This window comes from Ovis aries, chromosome 6 (genome assembly GCF_016772045.2).
Source record: "Ovis aries strain OAR_USU_Benz2616 breed Rambouillet chromosome 6, ARS-UI_Ramb_v3.0, whole genome shotgun sequence".
In the NCBI taxonomy this organism is placed as follows: domain Eukaryota; kingdom Metazoa; phylum Chordata; class Mammalia; order Artiodactyla; family Bovidae; genus Ovis; species Ovis aries.
In genome coordinates this window covers 89,597,368-89,621,607 of record NC_056059.1, presented here as the reverse complement: position 1 = coordinate 89,621,607, position 24,240 = coordinate 89,597,368, and the positions used below count along the sequence as shown (strand labels likewise).

The window sequence follows — 24,240 nt, the reverse complement described above, 5'->3', positions numbered from 1 at the left end:
ATTTTGTTCTTAACTAGTGTGTCTTTTTATTATTCATTTTAGAAGTTAATTATATATTCTAGTACAAGTCCTTTGATTGATCAATATAATGTGACAATTTCACCCAGTCTACAGTTTAAGTTTTTATTTTCTTAAGAATGTCTTTAAGCGACAGAAATTTTAAATTCTGATGAAATTCAACTTAACCATATTTTTCTTTGTGTTTGCCTGCTCAGTCATGTCTGACTCTTTGTGACCCCATGGGCTATAGTCCGCCAGGGTCCTCTGTCCATGGATTTCCAGGCCAAAGTACTGGAGTGGGTTGCCATGCCCTTCTCCAGGGGATTTTCCCTACCCAGGAATTGAACCCGTGTCTCCTGCATCTCAGTTGCAGGTGGATTCTTTACCACTGTGCCACCATTTTTCTTCAACGATTAATAATTCTTTGTATGACCTCTCTAAGAAATCATTATCACTCCAAGGTTGAAACATATTCTCCTGTGTTTTCTTCTAGAAGCTTTACCCTTTTAGCATTTTTTGAGTATAACTGACTTATAATGTTGTGTTACCTTCTGCTGTACAAAGTGAATCAATTATACATATGCATATATCCACTCTTTCTTAAGATTCTTTTCCAATATAGGTAATTACAGAGTATTGAGAAGAGTTCCCTATACTATACAATAGGTCCTTATTAGTTATCTATTTTATAAATATTCATGTTTATATGTCAATCCCAATCTCCCAGTTTTCCCTCCCTCCTTTCCATCTTGGTGACCATAGATTGTTTTCGATATCTGTTACTCTATTTCTGTTTTTTAAACCAGTTCATTGTACTATTTTTTAAAGATTCCACCTATCAGTTCAGTTCAGTCTCTCAGCCGTGTCCGACTCTTTGTGACACCATGAACCACAGCACGCCAGGCCTCCCTGTCCATCACCAACTGCCAGAGTCTACCCAAACTTGTCCATTGAGTCGGTGATGCCATCCAACCATCTCATCCTCTGTCATCCCCTTCTCCTCCTGCCCTCAATCTTTCCCAGCATCAGGGTCTTTTCAAATGAGTCAGCTCTTCTCATCAGGTGGCCAAAGTATTGGAGTTTCAGCTTCAACATCAGTCCTTCCAATGAACACCCAGGACTGATCTCCTTTAAGATGATCTGGCTGGATCTCCTTGCAGTCCAAGGGGCTCTCAAGAGTCTTCTCCAATACCCCAGTTCAAAAGCATCAATTCTTCTGCGTTCAGCTTTCTTTATACTCCAAATCTCACATCCGCATATGACTACTGGAAAAAACCTAGACTTGACTAGATGGACCTTTATTGGCAAAGTAATGTCTCTGCTTTTTAATATGCTGTCTAGGTTGGTCATAACTTTCCTTCCAAGGAGTAAGCATCTTTTAATTCCACCTGTAAATGATATCATATTTGTCCTTTTCTGTCTGATTTACTTCACTCAGTATGACCCATCTCATGGCCCATCCATGTTGCTGAAAATGGCATTTTCTCATTCTTTTTTGTGAGCTTTTATGTTTATGTATATGGACCAAGTCAAATTAAATTTTATGAATTGTTCAAAGTAGTGGTTGAAATTTATTGCTTCAATTTTGCTCCCACGTAGATATCCATTTATTCCAGCAAGTTTTTGAAATGTTTTCCCATTGAATTTCCTAGGAACCTTTATCAAAATTCAATTAGTGGTATCTATGTGTGTCTATATTTGTATGTATTTGATTTCATGGACCTACTCCTCTTTCCTTATACCAATCAAAGTGTCCTTATTAATGTACTTTTGTAAGTCTTGAAATCAAATAGTGTGATTCTTTCAACTCTGGCCTTCTTTTTCATAATTGTATGGATAGTGATAATTCCTTTACTTACCTACATAAATATTATAAAGGATATGTCATTTTTTCAATAATGAGCTTTTCAGAATTCTTGTTTGATATTATACTGAATATATGTGTCAATTTTGGGTTAATTTTTATGTCTACAACATTTAGTCTCCTAATCTGTGAACATGATATTGACATCTTTTCAGTTTTTAGATCTTTTCTTCTATGTTTTATAATTTACAGTACAGAATTCTTATATATATATTGCAAAATTTATTAAATATTTTATTGTAAATGATATTTAAATTTTGAATTTATAATTATTTGCTACTGGAATACAGAAAAATAGATTTAAACACATTGACTTTGTATCCTAAAATCTTACTGAATTCACTCATTAGTTCTGGTAAATTTTGTAGTTTTCTAATTCTATTTCTCTTTTTTCTTTTCTTTTTTCTGTATATTAGATCTTTCATATTTATCTTGTAACTGGAAATTTGTACCCTTTACCAACATCTCCCCACTTCCTCCACCCACCCACCGAAACCATGATAACCACCATTCAACTCTCAGTTTCTCTGAGTTTGGCTTTTTGTAGATTCCATAGGGTAAGTGATATTATACAGTATTTACCTTACTTTGGCCGACTTATTTCACTTAGCATAATGTTCTTGAGTCCTTCCATGTCACAAATGGCAGAATTTCCTTTCTTATGGCTGAATAATACTGCAGTGTCTGTGTGTATGTACGTATATATCACATTATATATCACATTTTTTATCCATTCTTCTGTCAGTGAACACAAACAAGCCGTTTCTATATCCTGGCTATTACGAACAATGATGCAGTGGACAGGAGTTATGCAGATATTTCTTTGAGATAGTGATTTCATCTCCTTTGGCAGAACTAGGATTCCTGGATCATATGGTAGTTGTATTTTTAACGTTTTGAGGAGGCTCCAAACTGTTTTACATAGTGGCTCCATCAATTTACATTCCCACTAATAGTATGAAAGAGTTCTGTTTTCCCAGATCCTGCTAATACTTGTTATCTTTTGTCTTTTTGTAATAACCATTTTAGCAGGTGTGAAGTGATAGCTCCTTGTGGTTCTTATTTGCATTTCCTTGATGATCAGTGTTGTTAACCATGTTTTCATGTATTTTTTGGCTATTTGTATCTCTTATTTGGAAAAAAAAATGTTTATTCAAGTTCCCTGCCCATTTTAACATCAAATTATTTATTTTTTTAGTTGTATGATTTTCATGTATATTTTAAATATAATAAATTGTGTTTAGTTTTTAACTGTTTCTGGCAGAACAGTAGCTCCATCATGGCTAGGAAAGGAAAGCTTGGAAAGCTTTTTATAAAGAGCTAAGTAGTGTAAACTATTATCTCTGATTACTTTATGTTAGTAAAGTTGCATAAGGTGATATTTAAGAAAGAGTCTTCCAGGGTAACTTCATGGGTTCAGAAAGTTAATATGTTCATTCATCTGGGAGTGTACCTAAACATTAACTATTTTTTACTCTCTGTCCCTTTCAGCCTTTTTATCTCTCAAGTTTGTTTGCCAGATTCTAGAAAGACTGTCTCATTTCCTTAACTTAAAACTTGTTAATTTTACTTCTGTCAGTGGCAAGAGATTTTCATTATATGTATAATTATGCTCATTTCATTTTTTTCCTCTTCATTGTATATTGATAATATGCCACACCATGTCATGACTAAGGGTGAAGTTTTCCCATAGTCAGCTCTTTTATGCCTTAAATTCTATAACTGTCCAGGGTACAAATATTGAGTTTTACTGAGGAAAGAAAAATTGCTGTGTCATTTTGTAACAGTGTTGGATTCTGTTGGAACCATCTTTAGGTCTTAAGAAACAAAACCACAATGGATGGCCTTGTAAATGTGGAAATGTAGAAAAGCAGACAGTTACAAGAAGAGGAAAAAACACATTTCTGAAAGGAAGTTGGAAAAAGATAATCTCTAAGTTTAAAGGCAATCTCTAAGTGAAAAGGTTCAAAGACATCTCCATCTAACCTGAACATCCACTTGGTGAGTGATTTTTTGGTCTATGGTGATAGTAGAATAAAAAATGTCTAGATTTCTTAAGCTGTCCTTAACACTCTCTGTGATCCAAGACTAGTTATAGGGCAAGTTTATATATAAAAAAGCAGTCTTCTTTGTGGAAGAGATTATCCTAGGGAAAAAAATTCAGGACCAAGTTATAACTTTTTCTTCTATATTGCATCTCTGAGCATGTTTTTATGCTAGCCTGATAAATAATCAGAGAAGCTGTTTGGGATATAAAAATTTGATACAGAATATTTGAATCTAATCAAATGTACTATAGAATTCTCTATTGACTCAAATCTTAGAATATTAATCTGCTTTTAATAAAACATTGTAAACAAAGTTTTTTTTAAACCTTTCAAGTAATTTGCCTAGAAAACAAAGATTTTGTACCTTGTCAAAATAATTTTCTGTGTTTATTTTTTTTAAGGTAAGAAATGGATTCATTTAGAGAGACACCGATTTTATACACAGAGTGTGGTCCATTTCAAAAGAGGAGAATGGCCCTGGGAGAAACACACTCCACAGACAGATATGGGTCATCTCAGAAAGTGAGAGGCTTAATTTCCTGTTTCATATTAAGTCTTTGATTACTTAAACAAGCTAGGTCTTACAATTATGTAACTGTCCGTATTTGCCTACAAAGTCTTTATTATCATTTTGGTTAAATGAATGACAAAGTATTATTTGTACAGTGACTCATGATCTTATCTGACCAGATGTCTTGATATTTTTGACAAAATTCTTAAAATCAATTTTTCCTTATAAAAAAGGAGATATTAAACCAATTAGATGGATTCAAGAAATTACCTGAGAAGTATTGTCAAATAAGAAGTCATACTAAGCATTCTGATGTCTTATATGGATTTATAAGTGCTCCAGAAATTATGTAAAATTCCTGGAGAATCTGATGTGTCTTAATATAATGTTAACTTTGACAAGTACATTTTCCCTGATAACTTTAAGATCATAAAACAGAACTGGGTAAGGATTTTGTGAACTGTTAGAAAAATTGGATTCAAGCAGAACAACAATAATACAGGCCTGAATAAAATAAGGAACCTAAAGATAAGTGCTAAAACTGTATAATTCTAGAAGAAAACTGAGATTCCCAAGGTGTTAGTCTTTATGTTCTTGGATTAGGCAATGGCTCCTTAGATAAGACACCAAAAGGACTAACAACCAAAGAAAGTAGACAAAGTAGATTTCATTAAAATGAAAGCCTTTTGTGTTTCAAGGGATATATTAATAAATACAATGAAAAGACAGTCCATATAATGGGAGAAAATATTTGCAAATTATATGTATGATAAGCATCTAGTAGACAGAATATTCAAATAGCTCTTACAACTTAATGATAAAGAGACAAATAATCCAATTAAAAGTGGACAAAGTATTCAAAAACACATTTCTTTAAAGAAGATATACAAATGGCCAATAAGCACATGAAAAAATGTTCAACATTGTTAGTGCTTTAAAAAAATGAAAACTAAAATCTACAGTCAGTTCAGTTGTTCCGTCGTGTCCGACTTTTTGCGACCCCATGAACTGTGGCATTCCAGGCTTCCTTGTCCATCACCAATTCCTGGAGCTTGCTCAAACTCAAGTCCATTGAGTTGGTGATGCCATCCAACCATCTCATCCTCTTGCCCCCTTCTCCTGCCTTCAATCTTTCACAGCATAAGGATCTTTTCCATTGAGTCAGTTCTTCACATCAGGTGGCCAAAGTAAAGGACCTTCAACTTCAGCATCAGCCTTTCCAATGAATATTCAGGACTGATTTCCTTTAGGACTAACTGGTTCGATCTTGCAGTCCAAGGAACTCTCAAGAGTCTTCTCCAACACCGCAGTTCAAAAGCATCAATTCTTTGGCACTCAGGTTTCATTATGGTCCAACTCTCATCTACATACATGAATACTGGAAAAACCAAACCTTTGACTAGATGGACCTTTGTCAGCAACGTAATGTCTCTGCTTTTTAATATGCTATCTAGGTTGGTCATAACTTTTCTTCTAAGGAGAAAGTGTCTTTTAATTTCATGGCTGCAGGCACTATCTGCAGTGATTTTGGAGCCCCCAAAATAAAAGTCTCTCACTGTTTCCATTGTTTCCCCATCTATTTACCATGAAGTGACGGGACCAGATGCCATGGTCTTCGTTTTTTGAATGTTGAATTTTAAGCCAGCTTTTTCACTCTCCTCTCTCACTTTTATCAAGAGGCTCTTCAGTTCCTCTTCACTTTCTGCCATAAGGGTGGTGTCATCTGCATATCTGAGGTTATTGATATTTCTCCCAGTAATTTGACTGCAGCTTGTGTTTCATCCAGTCCAGCATTTCTCATGATGTACTCTGCATAGAAGTTAAATAAGCAGGGTGGCAATATACAGCCTTGACATACTCCTTCCCCAATTTGGGACCAGTCTGTTGTTCCATGTCCAGTTCTAACTGTTGCTTCTTGACCTGCATATAGATTTCTCAGGAGGCAGGTCAGGTGATCTGGTATTTCCATCTCTTTAAGAATTTTCCAGTTTGTTGTGATCCACACAGTCAAAGCCTTTGGCATAGTTAATAAAGCAGAAGTAGATGCTTTTCTGGAATTCTTTTGCTTTTTCTATGATACAACAGATGTTGGCAATTTGATCTCTGGTTCCTCTGCCTTTTCTAAATCCAGGATAGGCAAATCCAAAAGACAGAAATATTAGTGGTTTCCAGGGACTAGGAAAGGGGAGAAAGGAAGAGTGACTGCAAGTGGGGATGGAGTTTCTTTTGGGGGTGATGAAAATATTTTGGAATTAGTGGTGATGGTTGCACAAGTTTGTGAACATATTCAAAACCACCAAAAGTGTACACTTGAAATGGATGAATTTTATAGCACAAGAATTTTATGAAGTATATCCCAATAAAACAATAAGTAAAAAAATTCTTGGGCCCTGCCCTAGAACTATTAAATCAAAATGGGGCACATGATGGGGGGAGGAGTTGCCATCAATCTGTATTTAACAAACTTCAGGAGATTTCTGTGCATACTGTTTGAAAAGTACTCTTTAAAAATACTAGATAACAAAAAAGAGACTCTAGCTGACTCATGTTTGGAATGGCTTTTTGGCTTCTTTCACCAAGGATTCAGAGAATCAGTTCAGTTCAGTCCATTTCAGTTGCTCAGTCGTGTCCGACTCTTTGCGACCCCATGAATTGCAGCACGCCAGGCCTCCCTGTCCATTACCAGCTCCCGGAGTTCACTCAGACTCGTGTCCATTGAGTCAGTGATGCCATCCAGCCATCTCATCCTCTGTCATCCCCTTCTTCTCCTGCCCCTAATCCCTCCCAGCATCAAAGTTTTTTCCAATGAGTCAACTCTTCGCATGAGGTGGCCAAAGTACTGGAGCTCTTTATAGAGTTTCATAATAATAAAATATCAGCCAAGAACAATAATAAAAGTAATGGCTACTATATATGCTGATGATTTTCTTGATGGCTAAGTGAGTAAAGAATCATCTGCAGTGCAGGAGACGTAGGAGACAAAGGTTCAGTTCTCAAGAAGATCCCCCAGAGAAGGAAATGGCAACCCACTCCAGTTTTCTTGCCTGGAGAATTCCATGGACAGAGGAGTCTGGTGAGCTACAGTGCAAAGGGTCACAAAGAGTTGGCCATGACTGAGCGACTAAGCACACACACACACCATATGTGCTATGCAGATTTTTTTGAAGTCATATAGCCATTCAGATGACAGCACCCCGCATTCTCCAAGTTCTTTCTGCTGACTAAATGCCATATAAAAGCTTTTGTTTGTTTGTTTATTTATTTCTTTATTTTTGGTCAGCTCTTTCTACTGTTCCCCTTCAACAATAGTTTGAAATTTCCTTGGTTTGGTCTCTTTGAGTGTTCTTTCTCTCTTTCTCTCCCTGGTAGAAATTTTCTCAATTCAGATGTCCCTGTTTTCAGATACTTATATTTGTACCTGACTTTGTTTACTTCCAATTTGTTCATCCATATACTCAATTTGTGTTTGTTGAAAACCTTCACTGTACTACGAGTTTAACATATAGTGATGAATAGGGCTGGTCAGTTTATAATCTAGTAGGAGAGGTTAAAATAAAAGAGACAAAGAAACAAGATAGAGTTTGTGATAGATGCTGTAACGGAGGTTGAGTAAATTTCATAACTTGATAAAAATAATATAGACTGGGAATATTTATATTAAAATAATGGGCATCAAAGTGTTAACATTTAAGCTGACACCAAAAGCATAAAAGTGACACAGTCCTGTAACCAATCAACAGAAGAGGACTCCAAGCAGAAAGAGCAATAAGATCAGAGGTAGGAAAGAACTTGTTTTTTTTTTTTAAAGAGGACGCATGTATGTCTATGGCCAACTCATGTTGATGTATGGCAAAAACCATCACAATACTATAAAGTAATTATCCTCCAATTAAAATAAATAAATAAAAATTTTAAAAAGGTTGTTGGTGGTTGGAGTTTAGTTATAAAGGGAAGATCACTATATGTGAGGTCAGATAGATAAACAAGTGTCAGGTCATGCAAGAATTTCTAGGCCAAGGTTAAGAGTTTATATTTTATTTTACTTGCACTGAAATGTCTTTCAAGGATTTTATGTGGCAAGAAGATATGATCTGCTTTATGTTTTTACAAACTTTTGGTTCCTGCATGGAACCATAGTAGCATAAAATTTGGACACAGAACACAATTTGAAGGTAATTATAACAGTTTATGTAAAAGGTAGGCAAATTATCGTCCATGGGCCTGCCTCCTGTTTTTTTTTTAAATAAAGTTTTATTGAAACACAGTCAAGAGTAACTTTTTGCACGGGCGGCTGCGACAGCACACAAGTGCAGCCGAGAGGAGCTGCCCGACGTCCGAGGTTAGGGGCAGCGGCAGAGAGTACCAGGCTGCCACAGTGCAGGAATGGCCGAGAAGAGCTACCCCACACCTGAGGTCACAGGCGGAGGCCGAGAGGAGCAACCCCACGTCCAAGGAGCGGTGGCTGCGTGGACACAGGAGAGCAGAGAGGAGCTACTCCACATTCAAGGTCAGGAGGGGCGGCGATGAGGAGATACCCCTTGTTCAAGGTAAGGAGCAGTGGCTGTACTTTGCTGGAGCAGCCTGTGAAGAGATACCCCACATCAAAGGTAAGAGAAACCCAAGAAAGACGGTAGGTATTGCAAGAGGGCATCAGAGGGCAGACACACTGAAACCATAATCACAGAAAACTAGACAATCTAATCACACTAGGACCACAGCCTTGTCTAACTAAGCCATGCCCTGTGGGGCCACCCAAGACAGGTGGGTCATGGTGGAGAGGTCTGACAGAATGTGGTCCACTGGAGAAGGGAATGGAAAACTACTTCAGTATTCCTGCCTTGAGAACCCCATGAACAGTATGAAAAAGCAAAATGATAGGATACTGAAAGAGGAACTCCCCAGGTCAGTAGGTGCCGAATATGCTACTGGAGATCAGTGGAGAAACAACTCTAGAAAGAATGAAAGGATGGAGCCAAAGCAAAAACAATACCCAGCAGTGGATGTGACTGGTGATAGAAGCAAGGTCCGATGCTGTAAACAGCAATATTGGACAGGAACTTGGAATGTCAGGTCCATGAATCAAGGCAAATTGGAAGTGGTCAACTAGGAATCAGTGAACTAAAATGGACTGGAATGGGTGAATTAAACTCAAATGACCATTATATCTACTACTGTGGTCAGGAATCCCTCAGAAGAAATGGAGTAGCCATCATGGTCAACAAAAGAGTCCGAAATGCAGTACTTGGATGTAATCTCAAAAATGACAGAATGATCTCCAAGAATGTTCATCTCCAAGGCAAACCATTTAATATCACAGTTATCCAAGTCTATGCCCCAACCAGTAACATCGAAGAAGCTGAAGTTGAACGGTTTTATGAAGACCTACAAGACCTTTTAGAACTAACACCCAAAAAGATGTCCTTTTCATTCTAGGGGACTGGAATGCAAAAGTAGGAAGTCAAGAAACACCTGGAGTAACAGGCAAATTTGGCCTTGGAATGCGGAATGAAGCAGGGCAAAGGCTAATAGAGTTTTGCCAGGAAAATGCTCTGGTCATAGCAAACACCCCCTTCCAACAACACAAGAGAAGACTCTACACATGGTCAACACCGAAATCAGATTGATTATGTTCTTTGCAGCCAAAGATGGAGAAGCTCTATACAGTCAACAAAAATGAGACCAGGAGCTGACTGTGGCTCAGATCATGAGCTCCTTATTGCCAAATTCAGACTGAAATTGAAGGAAGTAGGGAAAACCACTAGACCATTCAGGTATGACCTAAATCAAATCCCTTATGATTATACAGTGGAAGTGAGAAATAGATTTAAGGGCCTAGGTCTGCTTGATAGAGTGCCTGATGAACTATGGAATGAGGTTCGTGACATTGTACAGGAGACAGGGATCAAGACCATCCCCATGGAAAAGAAATGCAAAAAAACGAAATGGCTGTATGCGGAGGCCTTACAAACAGCTGTGAAAAGAAGAGAAGTGAAAAGCAAAGCAGAAAAGGAAAGATATAAGCATCTGAATGCAGAGTTCCAAAGAATAGCAAGAAGAGATAAGAAAGCCTTCTTCAGTGATCAATGCAAAGACATAGAGGAAAACAACAGAATGGGAAAGACTAGAGATCTCTTCAAGAAAATTAGAGATACCGAGGGAACATTTCATGCAAAGATGGGCTCGATAAAGGACAGAAATGGTATGGATCTAACAGAAGCAGAAGATATTAAGAAGAGGTGGCAACTACACAGAAGAACTGTACAAAAATGATCTTCACCACCAAGATAATCACAATGGTGCGATCACTCACCTAGAGCCAGACATCCTGAAATGTGAAGTCAAGTGGGCCTTAGAAAGCATCACTACGAACAAAGCTAGTGGAGGTGATGGAATTCCAGTTGAGCTATTTCAAATCCTGAAAGATGATGCTGTGAAAGTGCTGCACTCAATATGCCAGCAAATTTGGAAAACTCAGCAGTGGCCACAGGACTGGAAAAGGTCAGTTTTCATTCCAATCCCAAAGAAAGGCAATGCCAAAGAATGCTCAAACTACCACACAATTGCACTCATCTCACATGCTAGTAAAGTAATGCTCAAAATTCTCCAAGACAGATTTTAGCAGTACATGAACCATGAACTTCCTGATGTTCAAGCTGGTTTTAGAAAAGGCAGAGGAACCGCAGATCAATTTGCCAACATCCGCTGGATCATGGAAAAAGCAAGAGAGTTCCAGAAAAACATCTATTTCTGCTTTATTGACTATGCCAAAGCCTTTGACTGTGTGGATCACAATAAACTGTGGAAAATTCTGAAAGAGATGGGAATACCAGACCACCTGACCTGCCTCTTGAGAAATCTGTATGCAGGTCAGGAAGCAACAGTTAGAAGTGGACATGGAACAACAGACTGGTTCCAAATAGGAAAGGGAGTACGTCAAGGCTGTACATTGTCACCCTGCTTATTTAACTTCTCTGTAGAGTACATCATGAGAAACGCTGGGCTGAAAGAAGCACAAGCTGGAATCAAGATTGCTGGGAGAAATACCAATAACCTCAGATATGCAGGTGACACCACCCTTATGGCAGAAAGTGAAGAGGAAATAAAAGTCTCTTGATGAAAGTGAAAGAGGAGAGAGAAAAAGTTGGCTTAAAGCTCAACATTCAGAAAATGAAGATCATGGCATCCGGTCCCATCACTTCATGGGAAATAGATGGGGAAACCGTGGAAACAGTGTCAGACTTCATTTTGGGGGGCTCCAAAATCACTGCAGATGGTGGCTGCAGCCATGAAATTAAAAGATGCTTACTCCGTGGAAGAAAAGTTATGACTAACCTAGATAGCATATTCAAAAGCAGAGACATTTCTTTGTCAACAAAGGTCGGTCTAGTCAAGGCTATAGTTTTCCAGTGGTCATGTATAGATGTGAGAGTTGGACTGTGAAGAAAGGTGAGCGCCAAAGAATTGATGCTTTTGAAGTGTGGTGTTGGAGAAGACTCTTGAGAGTCCCTTGGACTGCAAGGAGATCCAACCAGTCCATTCTGAAGGAGATCAGCCCTGGGTGTTCTTTTGGAAGGAATGATGCTAAAGCTGAAACTCCAGTACTTTGGCCACCTCATGTGAAGAGTTAAGTCATTGGAAAAGACTCTGATGTTGGGAGGGATTGGGGGCAGGAGGAAAAGGGGATGACAGAGGATGAGATGGGTGGATAGGATCACCGACTTGATGGACGTGAGTTTGAGTGAACTCTGGGAGTTGGTGATGGACAGGGAGGCCTGACGTGCTGCAATTCATGGGATTGCAAAGAGTCGGACACGACTGAGCAACTGAAATGAACTGAACTGATTTTCCAACTACGATGGAAATATTTGGATAATTGTGATAGGGACTGTTGACCTGCAAAGCGAAAATATGTACTGTTTTATCCTTTATAGAAAAAGTTTGTCAATGCCTGGTCTAGGTGAGAAATATTGATGGGTAGACTAGGACGTTATCAGTGGAGATGTAGAAATGTCAGAAGATAATGAATATATGCTTCATGTATATACTTCATGAGTTGGATACAGCCAACTAAATTGAAGAAGAGCTAAAGAACCTCTTGATAAAGGTAAAAGAGGAGAGTTAAAAAACTGTCTTAAAATTCAATATTCAAAAAATGAAGATCATAGCATCTGGTCCTATCACTTCATAGCTAATAGATGGGGAAAATGTGAAAACGGTATTAGATTTGATTTTATGGGCTTCAAAATCAACACAGACCATGACTACAGCCATGAAATTAAAAGATGCTTGCTCCTTGGAAGAACAGTTATAACACACCTAGACAGTATATTAAAAAACAGAGATATCACTTTGCTTGCAAAGGTCCATCTAGTCAAAGCTATGGTTTTTCCACTACTCATGTATGAAAGTGAGAGTTGGGTCATAAAGAAGGCTGAGAGCCAAAAAATTAATACTTCTGAATTGTGGCAATGGAGAAGACTCTTGAGGGTCCCTTGAACTGCAAGGAGATCCAATCAGTCCATCCCAAAGAAAATCAGTCCTGAATATTTATTGGAAGGACTGATGCTGAAGCTGAAGCTCCAATACTTTGGCCACCTGACATGAAGAGATGTCTCACTGGAAAGAGATGACTCACTGGAAAAGCCCCTGATGCTGGGAAAGGAGAAGGGGACAAGAGAAGAAGAGAAGGTTGGGTGGTGTAACTGAGTCAATGAACATGAGTTTGAGCAAACTCAGGGAGATAATGAAGGATAGGGAAGCTTGGCATTCTGCAGTCCATGGGGTCACAAAGAGTTAAACATGACTCAGCGAATGAACAAACAAAAATTCAAGAATTATTCCTAGTGGTTTAATGAAAATAACTGAGTGTATTGAGATGCCATTTATTGATGGGGAAGGAACTGGGGAAAGATTGGGGAAGGAACATGTTTAGATGGTAGTAGAATTAAGAATTCTCTCTTAAGCAGAAAAAATTCAAATACCTGTGAAATATCCAAGTGGAATTGTCAAGGAGGTAGCTGTATATCAGTGTGGAACTCAGGGAAGTGTCTGTGCTGTAACTGTTGTATGGGAGACATCAGCACAGAGAACTACGTATGGAATCTACCTGGTGAGAGATCTGGAAAGAAATCATGGTCCAGAACAGTGCCTTGAGGACCCCAATATACAGTGGTCTCTGGTGTCAAAGTACTGGATTTATCCTCATGTTTTTTTGTTTTGTTTTTAACTTTAAACACTTATTTATTTTTTTTTTGGCTGCTCCACCTGGTTTGTGGGATTTTTAGTCCCCTGACCAGGAATCGAACCTGGGCCCTCGGCAGTGAAAGCATGGTATTCTAAATGCTGGACCACCAGGGAATTCCCTTATCCTCGTATTTAAGTCATTTCCTTCTTTCTGCATTACCCAAGCTTTCTCATCTTCTCTAGAATCTGGCACATTAGTTCATATCAATTTTTAAGTAATTTTTATAATATCCTGCAAAACGAATGCTACTATTCTCTGTACACCTAGAAGGCAAAAAAAAAAAAAAAAAAATCCCAGAGTGATCCTAACATCTTGCTGAAGATAATAATGTCATTAGTTACAAAGAACAAATCACAATATAAGCAAAAAAATAAATGTGTTGAAAAGATACTGGGAGGTAACAAAATTTCTGGCAGGATCAGAAGATGTTCGTCAAGAAGAATATCCTAAACACACAGCAGCATGGGGCTGATGAAGACAACCCAAGCTTCCTCTCTGGTCACAGACACCATGGCTTTCATTGCTGCCACCCACTTGCCATGCTGAACAGTGGATGCTTTTATGAAAACTACTGCAGTTGAAGCAAGATATGTCTGCTTTCACTGCCCCTACGTGTTGCTTGGGTTACAGTACCTCCTCTAGCTGGATTTCACCACAAAGCACCCAGTTCATGAGGTGCTGAAACCTACTGAGGCCTTCTGATAACATTTCCTGAAACATCTATTTAAATGCAAAAGAAATTCCACTGAGAAGACAAAGTGGGTTTCCCCTGTTTCTTATCACCTGTTGGTGCACGCATGATAATACTGTCTCAAGTATGAACACCAATTTTGTAGCAAGTCAAAACATTAGCTTTGCTTGACATGGGGGACAGCTTTTTACTCAGCTTTAGATAGACAGTTAACAGAGTCAGACTCAAAACTTTCCTAGTGGTCCAATGGCTAAGACTCCACTCTCCCAATATAGGGGGCCCATGTTTAAAAGCTACTTGGGGAACCAGGTCCCATATGCCACAACTAACAGTTCCCACAGAACAACTGAAAAAAAAAAAAAAAAGATCCTACATGCCATGAGCTTCTCAGGTGGTGCTAGTGGCAAAGAATCTGCCTGCCAGTGCAAGAGACATAAGATACACGAGTTCAATCCCTGGGTGGGGAAGATCCCCTGGAAGAGGGCATGGAAACCCACTCCAGTATTCTTGCCTGGAGAATCCCATGGACAGAGGAGCCTGGTTGGTTACAGCCCATAGGGTCGCAAAGAGTCAGGCACGACCAAAGCAACTGAGCATGCACTCACCCACATGCCCACAGCAAAGACTGAAGATCACTTGTGCCACAACTAAGACCTGGGACAGTTAAATAAAAAACATTTTTAAGAAGAGTATCATACTCAACAGACATTCACGTGCCTTTTTCCAGACTTCTTTTTCAGTTAGTGAGGCATTGGAATGGTGGGATCTTATAACTCTTCTAGCTGCCTGATGGGCTACAGTCCATAGTGTTGCAAAGAGTCAGACATGACTTAGAAACTAAATAGCCTCAGCAGCTAGGCAACTGTTAGCCAGCAACTTTTTAACAGATATTTTAAATCATTAGTCTCTAAGCAGTTATCCAAGATTTCTATTAACACTTCCATGTGTCATTTAACATTTTGATGTCTTATTTGCCTTGCGAATAGCCAACATTCATTTCATGTACTGAAAGTACAGTAACCCTTGTCATGAATTTCCCTTCAATATACCCCACTATCCACAGGTAATGAAGCTTCCTTAATTAAAAACTGTTTAGACTCAATTTGAGGGGCCTTCTATAAAGATATTCAAGATAAAATGGAATTATTGACACTTTTCCTTTCTCCTCACCTCTAACTTCTAGCAGCCAATGTGATTACTTTTTTCCTTAGACTACTCTGGTGATATGGTATCAGGACCTTAGAGAAGATAAAAATAGTCTTGTCAATGTCGTTATAGTTCACATTGAATTCCCTTGCAATGAGGTACCCATGGCCATCTCTTCCTTTAATGTTACAATTTTACAATTTCTTCAAAGAATTACAGTCTCTCTATAATGTACCCTCCCTTGAAAAACACCAGAGCTCAAACCGCAAAGGTCTATTGTTGCTAATTTATTAATGCATTATACAAACATTTTGATCACTACCTTTGTATGAGAAGCAAGACTGTTCCCTCATAATTTTAATGATAGGAAGGGAAAAATCAGGAAAGGTCCTTCTATCCTCTGTTTGCTTTTTAACTGATAGAGGCATATAGTTAGAGTAAAGACTTTAGTGGTTCAGAGTCTAATTTGTCATTAGATGAAACCTTTTCTATCCCTATGGCACCTTTCTAACTGTTTCTGAGAGGCCGTGTTCTTAGTTCTAAACAGTGGTTCCTCAGATAGATAACTAAGTTGCTTTGTGGAGTTAGCAGAGACACAAGCATGCCACTGGATTTTGGTCTTTCAAGAACTGAGTATATGTACCCTCCATTTAGGGAAGGAATCCTGGTTACCCACAACCCTCAAAGCTTTTAATGTGGAAGGCATGCCTTCAACACGCTGTCATGACTTCAGAACCTATAACCAAGATATGAGCTGAGATCCCAGGACTGATTTTGTGGTCTTCTTTAGTCCCTATTTTAAGGGTCTAATACTACTTCCCCTCTTGCTTCTCCCAATTTCTAATTACTCCTGCTGAAGAACAGAGAAACGGGATGGTCACTCACATTCTCAATTCAAGTATGTCTCCAAAGAAGCGCTTAGCTGCTGCTAGCATCTGATCTCATATTTTCTTAGAGAACTTTATCTACCAGAATCTGCTTTGTTGCTCCTCTCGCCACTATCCTCAGAAACAGCTTTTTCAGTATCCACTCCTAAGAGGTTTCTACTTCTCCCTGATATTTAGTGAGTATTTTAAGAATTAAATATCCATATCCCTTCTTTTGTTCACTTTCTTTCTCTTCCATTTTCTTTCCTTCTCTTCTCCAAATTCTAAATATCCAGGCCAGAGTCTCAGAGGTATTGATAATCTTTGGTCACTGAAAAACTTCTATCAGTTCAATTCAGTCACTCAGTCATGTCCGACTCTTTGCAACCTCATGGACAGCAGTATGCCAGAAAATCTCTGGTCACTGAACAACTTCTATAGGAAGACATTTGCAACAGATTCGCATCAGTGTCCTTCTCATTTAATTATTCTGCCTGTATTTCTCTAGGATGATTGAACCAGTGAAGTTGCTCAGTCATGTCCAACTCTTTGTGACCCCATGGTCTGTAGCCTACCAGACTACAGACCATGTAGGCTCCTCCATCCATGGGATTTTCCAGGCAAGAGTACTGGAGTGGGTTGTCATTTCCTTCTCCAGGGGATCTTCCAGACCCAGGGATCGAACCCAGGTCTCCCACATTACGGTCAGAAGCTCTACCGTCTAAGCTACCAGGGAAGATTGAGCCCCTATCTGAAAGATATAATTCTATAACTACCAGTACAGTTTTTGATACTTCAGCAATTCTGCCATGAATGTTAAGACCTATCCAATTACTGAACCTGAACTATAGCCCAAACTTCATAGAAGCCTACCTGAAAGCTAAGAAAAAGCTGAGGCTTCTAGCTAGAGAAAAAATTTCCTCTTTGGGGTTTGCTTTTAAAATTTGGTGATCACTGGCCCTGATTTATAGGTTAGCCTAGGGATCTTCCTCCCCTGATATGTTGGACAGTTCCCACAAAACCTAGTCTCCTTATCTTTTAAATATATATTCCTCTAAGGGCTCTGATGCAGGAAGAAAGGTGGTTTAAGAGATGCCCCATCATCTCTTGGTGGTACTGTCAAGACCAGCAGATATAGGATGGGTCAATATGACCTTTTGCTTCTCTCAGTTCATAGAACCTCTTATGTTACAGTGTGGCAGCCATGGGAAGGATGCTCCCACTAATGCTACCAACAGATAGTATATCTGAGATGGGGAGATGCAACTCCTCTCTTATGCCTGAGACATCATGTGAGCCCCTGTAATACACAATGTTGAAAATCTTCAACATAAGCATCAAGGCTATACTAAGTTAGGTAGGCATTTGGTGTATTAGATGCTATTAAGTTACAAAATCTGCTATTCCCTAGAAATGACTGATGAATTTACATCATCCTTCACCGCTAAACCATTTTCGGATGTGTTTGTCTCCAGGCAGTTAAGTTGCCCTGGTTATATTTGATTTATCAGGATTCGGAACAGCACTGTATAAAGATAATGTGCTGTGGCAGTGTGTTTCATGCTAGCCTTTTTCTTGTTCTTCCTCAGTGTCTAGGCCAACAGTTTGCTTTGTGTAAGGAGTCAAAAAGGACCAGAAAATTTCCTCCTTATTTATCATTAAGACAGCCTCATTCACTTCTTTCTTTGTCCCTTCTTATCTCAGAAAGACCTTCCTGAGGTGCTGGTCCACTTAGCTCTAAGGCTGGTTCCAGACTTCATCCTGGCCCAGCGCCTGTTGGCTGATGGCTCTTTTATGTAAACTACAGCAGCGCATCTCAAGATGGGGTGGTAAAGGCCCTCTTCCTCTATGGTGGACATGCTTAGAGGGAGACTTTCCATGAACTTCATTCCAGCCATCTTCAGAGGGGAGACATTTCCCTGGAGTCCCATAGCTGATGTGATTTAAAGGTTGAATTTTACAATGAAAAAATTGTTTCATGTCCAACAATCAGTATTTTTGGCTTCAGCGTCTGACTTAAGGATTCCTTTGTTACTCATCAACGTATCTAGCTATTGGGGTTTGTAGAAAACCCCTGGCACTTAATGAGAGAGGTAAGAATGGCCTATCTGTTGACTTTGTAGTATGAGATGTTGCAGCGCCAAATCATAGAGCCCCAATTCAAAACAACATTAATGCCCAATTGCACATTTCCGTGTCTGTGATCAGCCATTTCTGAGAGAGTTTTCACCAATCTGATTGCCTTGATCATATTGATACCTATGATATATATTTTAGCATTTAATGTTTTGATACATATTAAAATTGTGAACTGGCTCTAAATCTATTTAAGCATTCTTTTGAATCATGGAAACCTTAAATGATACCACTGGATATGAGCTAATAGGAGATTTGCATGTTCAGTCTCTTAGTCATGTCCGACTCTTTTTAACCCCATGGAGTGTAACCTGTCAGGTTCTTCCATTCATATAATTTTCAAGGCAAGAACACTAGAGTGGGTTGCCATTTCTTACTCCAAATTAGGAGTTTTAAAAATCTATTAAAGGTGCCATATATTGGGGTAGAGAAGGCAATGGCACCCCACTCAAGTACTCTTGCTTGGAAAATCCCATGGATGGAGGAGCCTGGTAGGTTGCAGTCCATGGGGTTGCGAAGTCGGACACAACTGAGTGACTTCATTTTCACTTTTCTCTTTCATGCATTGGAGAAGGAAATGGCAACCCACTCCAGTATTCTTGCCTGGAGAATCCCAGGGATGGGGGAGTCTGGTGGGCTGCCATCTATGGGGTCACACAGAGTTGGACTGAAGCGACTTAGCAGCAGCAACAGCAGTATATTGGGGAAATAAGAAACGAGAGACATAGCAGAGTTAGTATATAAAAACATCTTACAGAATTTTGGGTCTTTTTATTATTGTGATTGAATGTAGAAATAAAGTTCTGTATCTATATGATGCTATAATCCATCTATCATTTCTCTGAATGCTGGTTATCAAGAGATTCCTTGCTTGTATTTTTCTAGCTCATTTGATGGCCATATCGACTAAAGCAGAAGGTGCTTGTCCCTGGCAATGGTTGCTGATGTCGAGTAAAATTAGTCTTAACTGTCCTTGTGCTGCTGGGATACATGATACTGGTTAACAGCCTACAAAAATAACAGGATGTGGTGTAACATGACGCACTAAATCCTCTGCTAAATCAGTTTTTTTGTTTTTCTCAACTACCTTCCTCTTTTCATCTGACATTTGAACTGATTGTACCTTCCTTACCTCTATTCATGAAATCTAAAGTTCTCACTAGGTCAACACTAGAAAGATTGTGACAACTGGTGTTTTATTCAAAACCTCTTACTTTAAATAAGCATTTTAACAGGTGAGAAAGACTTTTCTTATCTAAATATCTGCTACAGAGTAAGCCCAACATCTTGAATCTTCTGATCCTCTTTGCTCTTTCTTTCATTATCCCACCACTCACTAGCCCCATTCTACTTTTTTACCATATGATAATGAACAATAGTTACTATTTGAGGATAACTTCTTTGTGCCAATACAATGTATAAATTATCTTCACTTAATCCTCTCCTCAAGAATTCACGTAGTTCCTTTAGGGGTAAGCGTCACACTTTATTTTTTTGGGCTCCAAAATCACTGCAGATGGTGACTGCATCCATGAAATTAAAAGATGCTTACTCCTTGAAGGAAAAGTTATGACCAACCTAGATAGCATATTGAAAAGCAGAGACATTACTTTGCCAACAAAGGTCTATCTAGTCAAGGTTATGGTTTTTCCAGTGGTCATGTATGGATGTGAGAGTTGGACTGTGAAGAAAACTGAGTGCTGAAGAATTGATGCTTTTGAACTTTGATGTTGGAGGAGACTCTTGAGAGTCCCTTGGACTGCAAGGAGGTCCAACCAGTCCATCCTAAAGGAGATCAGCCCTGGGTGTTCATTGGAAGGACTGATGCTGAAGCTGAAACTCCAATACTTTGGCCACCTCGTGTGAAGAGCTGACTCATTGGAAAAGACCCTGATGCTGGGAGGGATTGGGGGCAGGAGGAGAAGGGGATGACAGAGGATGAGATGGCTGGATGGCATCACTGACTCAGTGGACATGAGTTTGAGTGAACTCTGGGAGTTGGTGATGGACAGGGAGGCCTGGTATACTGCAATTCATGGGGTCGCAAAGAGCGACTGAACTGACTGACTGACTGTATACAGGTTTGAAGAGGTTGGGTGACTTGATTAAAGTCACACAGGAATGTGGTAGAACTGGAGTTCAGGATCAGACTGTCTGACAGCAGAGTCAATACAGGTAACTCTACCTGATAGTCTTCCTTGTCTCTCCTAAAGTTCAGTTTGCATATACACAACCTTGCCTGCCAAGGAGGATGGGGGTTGACCATTTCTAATGGCAGGCAGGTGGTCCAGAGATGCCTCTGTGAACATTGCATGCTCTTGAAACCTATCTCCATCCACTCCTCCATGTCTGTCTCACTGTCTCTTCTTTTTCTATGCCATTCATTCATTCCTCAAATATTTATTGAGATTCTACCAAGAAATTCTCCTGTTACTGAAGATACAGCAATAGGCCAAAGTTTCCCTCTCAAGGACCAGTCACTATTGAGAGTGACTGTTGACAAATTATATATATGTATACATACATATATAAATATGTTAACATAAACAAATATATACATAATCGACAAGTTTATGTATATAAATATACATAAACAATATGTATACATATTGTTTACACAATATACATAATGTGTATATATACAAATTATATAGAGTGATTTAAGAAGGAGTCTATCATAACTATATTTCAGCAAAACACTGAAAGAAGTGACAGACAAATTTTGCTAGTCAGGTGCAAACATCCTAAGACAGGAGTTCTATGACATATTTAAGGATCAGTATGGCTGTAATTACTAGTAAAAGCAGTTTGAGATGGTGAGGTTGAAAGGTTTGTGCCTTGTAGGATATGAGAACTTTGAATTTCCTCTAGCTGAATTATAAAGCTATTTGGAAGATTTTTTAACAGAAGAGTTAAATTACCTGTCTTTTTCAGGGTTTACCCTGCACAGTGTGAAATAGAACAAACAAAGATGAAAGGAGACCAGTGCATAGGATTTTACAACAGTTCAGGCACGAGATAATGATGGTTCCATTTGTAGTGGAAGCCTTGAAGCTGGTGAAAAGTCATTAGGTAAAGGTGTCTTTGAAAGGTAGAGCTGACAAGACTTGCTAGTGAATTGACTGTGTGGCAAGAAATACATGATATACTAAGGATGGCTCTGAGAGTAGCTTGATCAAGTGGAAGCATGGAGTTACCATCACAGAGACAGGGAAATACAGAAGAAGACTGGATGGGAAGTGGCTTGGGATTTAAAGTTTTATGTTGATCTTTCTAAGGTTATAAATTCCAATTGGATCACCCAAGTAAAGATGTAAAATATTGAACAGCTGCATATAGTCATATGTAGTTCAACAGAGAAGTTTGGCTTAAATTATATAAATTTGGGATAGCATTTACAGTTAAAGAACTGGATTGGGTCACTCATGGAAATGAGTATAGAATAAAGAAGAGAGGCATCCCCTTAATAGTTCTATTAATATATCTTCACTGCACATCAGAATTTCCATGGGACTTTATTTTTTTTTTCAATTTTAGTTTTTTATTTTTTAAATTTTAAAATCTTTAATTCTTACATGCATTCCCAAACATGAACCCCCCTCCCACCTCCCCTCCCCATAACATCTTTCTGGGTCATCCCCATGCACCAGCCCCAAGCATGCTGCATCCTGCGTCAGACATAGACTGGCGATTCAATTCACTTGATAGTATACATGTTAGAATGTCACTCTCCCAAATCATCCCACCCTCTCCCTCTCCCTCTGAGTTCAAAAGTATCGTTATACACATCTGTGTCTCTTTCCCTGTCTTGCATACAGGGTCGTCATTGCCATCTTCCTAAATTCCATATATATGTGTTAGTATACTGTATTGGTGTTTTTCTTTCTGGCTTACTTCACTCTGTATAATCGGCTCCAGTTTCATCCATCTCATCAGAACTGATTCAAATGAATTCTTTTTAACTGCTGAGTAATACTCCATTGTGTATATGTACCACAGCTTTCTTATCCATTCATCTGCTGATGGACATCTAGGTTGTTTCCATGTCCTGGCTATTATAAACAGTGCTGCGATGAACATTGGGGTACATGTGTCTCTTTCAATTCTGGTTTCCTCGGTGTGTATGCCCAGAAGTGGGATTGCTGGGTCATAAGGTAGTTCTATTTGCAATTTTTTAAGGAATCTCCACACTGTTCTCCATAGTGGCTGTACTAGTTTGCATTCCCACCAAATATGCACGCATTCCAGATTCCTAAAAAAAATCATCAAATCAAGATTTTTGCAAGTAGAACACAGGAATCTACATTATCAATAAACTTCCCTAGGTGTTTGGGAATTAGAAATATAAGCATCTGTTTATGTTACATTAGGAATTACTTTTTAGTGCTAAAAAGATACTTCTCTCCATATAAACTGCCATCTACTCAAATGTAAGCTAAGGTTTTCCCTCACCCTAAGTGTTCTACACATTTTTTGCACAGTTAGCTCATACAATATTTTCAAAGAATAAGTCTTCAATGCCATCATATTGTTCTCGAAGGCAACAGTCCACAGCATGGCTTGAAGGATCCTTTTTGGTGTTGGCCATCTGTCTTTCCACATCATAAGGCAACAGTTCCCTTCACAAGGCACTGCAACCAAACACTGGCTTTCCTCAGTCCCAAGTACACATCCACTTCCTCTTGCCCCTTGGTTTTGCACTTGCTAAATCCTCTGATGACTCTTTTTTCCCTTCCTTAACCTAGCTAACTCTTACTCATCTGCTGACCTCAGCTCAATCATCATTTCCTTAGGGAAGAGTTCTCTAACTTTTCTGGCTAAGCCAAATCTCCCCATGGTAGTAGGTTATGAAGTAAACATAGGAAATTACAATCAGCATTTTTTTAAAAAAGGAAATAGAATGGGAACAAAAATGTCAGAGTGGTTTGCACATGGTAAAGGTAAGTATTGTCTTTTAAACTTTTGTTTCTTGTACATGCAGAAGAAGATGTGTTTTCCTTACAATACTTTAATAGTTGCAATATGTTGTGTGTGTTATTACTAGCTTCAGTTCAGTTCAGTCGCTCAGTTGTGTCCGACTCTTTGTGACCTGATGAACCTCAGCACGCCAGGCTTCCCTGTCCATCACCAACTCCCGGAGTTCACCCAAACTCATGTCCATTGAGTCAGTGATGCCAGCCAATCATCTGATCCTCTGTCATCCCCTTCTCCTCCTGCACTCAATCTTTCCCAGCATCAAGGTCTTTTCAAATGAGTCAGCCCTTCACATGAGGTAGCCAAAGTATTGGAGTTTCAGCTTCAACATCAGTCCTTCCAATGAACACCCAGGACTGATCTCCTTTAGGATGCACTGGTTGGATCTCCTTGCAGTCCAAGGGACTCTCAAGAGTCTTCTCCAACACCACAGTTCAAAAGCATCAATTCTTTAGCACTCAGGTTTCTTTATAGTCCAACTCTCACATTCATACATGACCACAGGAAAAACCATAGCCTTGACTAGATGGACCTTTGTTGACAAAGTAATGTCTCTGCTTTTTAATATGCTGTCTAGCTTGGTCATAAATTTCCTTCCAAGAAGTAAGTGTCTTTTAATTTCATGGCTGTAATCTTTTGAGGGGGAGAGGGGGCTTTATTACTAGCTTGCTGACTGACAAACTGTGAATCTCATGACTGTGTCCCAAGTCCCAAAGTGTCTTGGAAGACTGTGTCTGCTTCCATTTCATTTTATCCATTG

At 39.0% G+C, this 24,240-nt stretch overlaps 2 long non-coding RNA genes across 6 annotated transcripts in view; one reads left to right on the top strand and one right to left on the bottom strand.

The window, feature by feature from the left end:
* Positions 1 to 24,240, top strand: part of LOC121819875 (uncharacterized) — a 42,458-nt gene that overhangs the window by 12,584 nt on the left and 5,634 nt on the right. Inside the window, exons 2-5 of one of the 3 annotated variants that reach the window (XR_006060255.2) lie at positions 2,281 to 2,421; positions 3,680 to 3,865; positions 4,314 to 4,434; positions 19,392 to 19,424. This is a non-coding gene — a long non-coding RNA (uncharacterized LOC121819875). The remainder of the gene's footprint in view (positions 1 to 2,280; positions 2,422 to 3,679; positions 3,866 to 4,313; positions 4,435 to 19,391; positions 19,425 to 24,240) is intronic. The other 2 variants (XR_009601064.1, XR_006060254.1) reach the window with 2 other exon arrangements.
* The window catches only part of LOC121819876 (uncharacterized), a 37,592-nt gene continuing 17,821 nt past the window's right edge, over positions 4,470 to 24,240 (bottom strand). For 2 of the 3 annotated variants that reach the window (XR_009601068.1, XR_009601070.1), the window contains one exon: positions 4,470 to 9,004. This is a non-coding gene — a long non-coding RNA (uncharacterized LOC121819876). Of the gene's footprint in view, positions 9,005 to 22,005; positions 22,759 to 24,240 lie in introns of those variants that run through there. The other variant, XR_009601069.1, reaches the window with a different exon arrangement.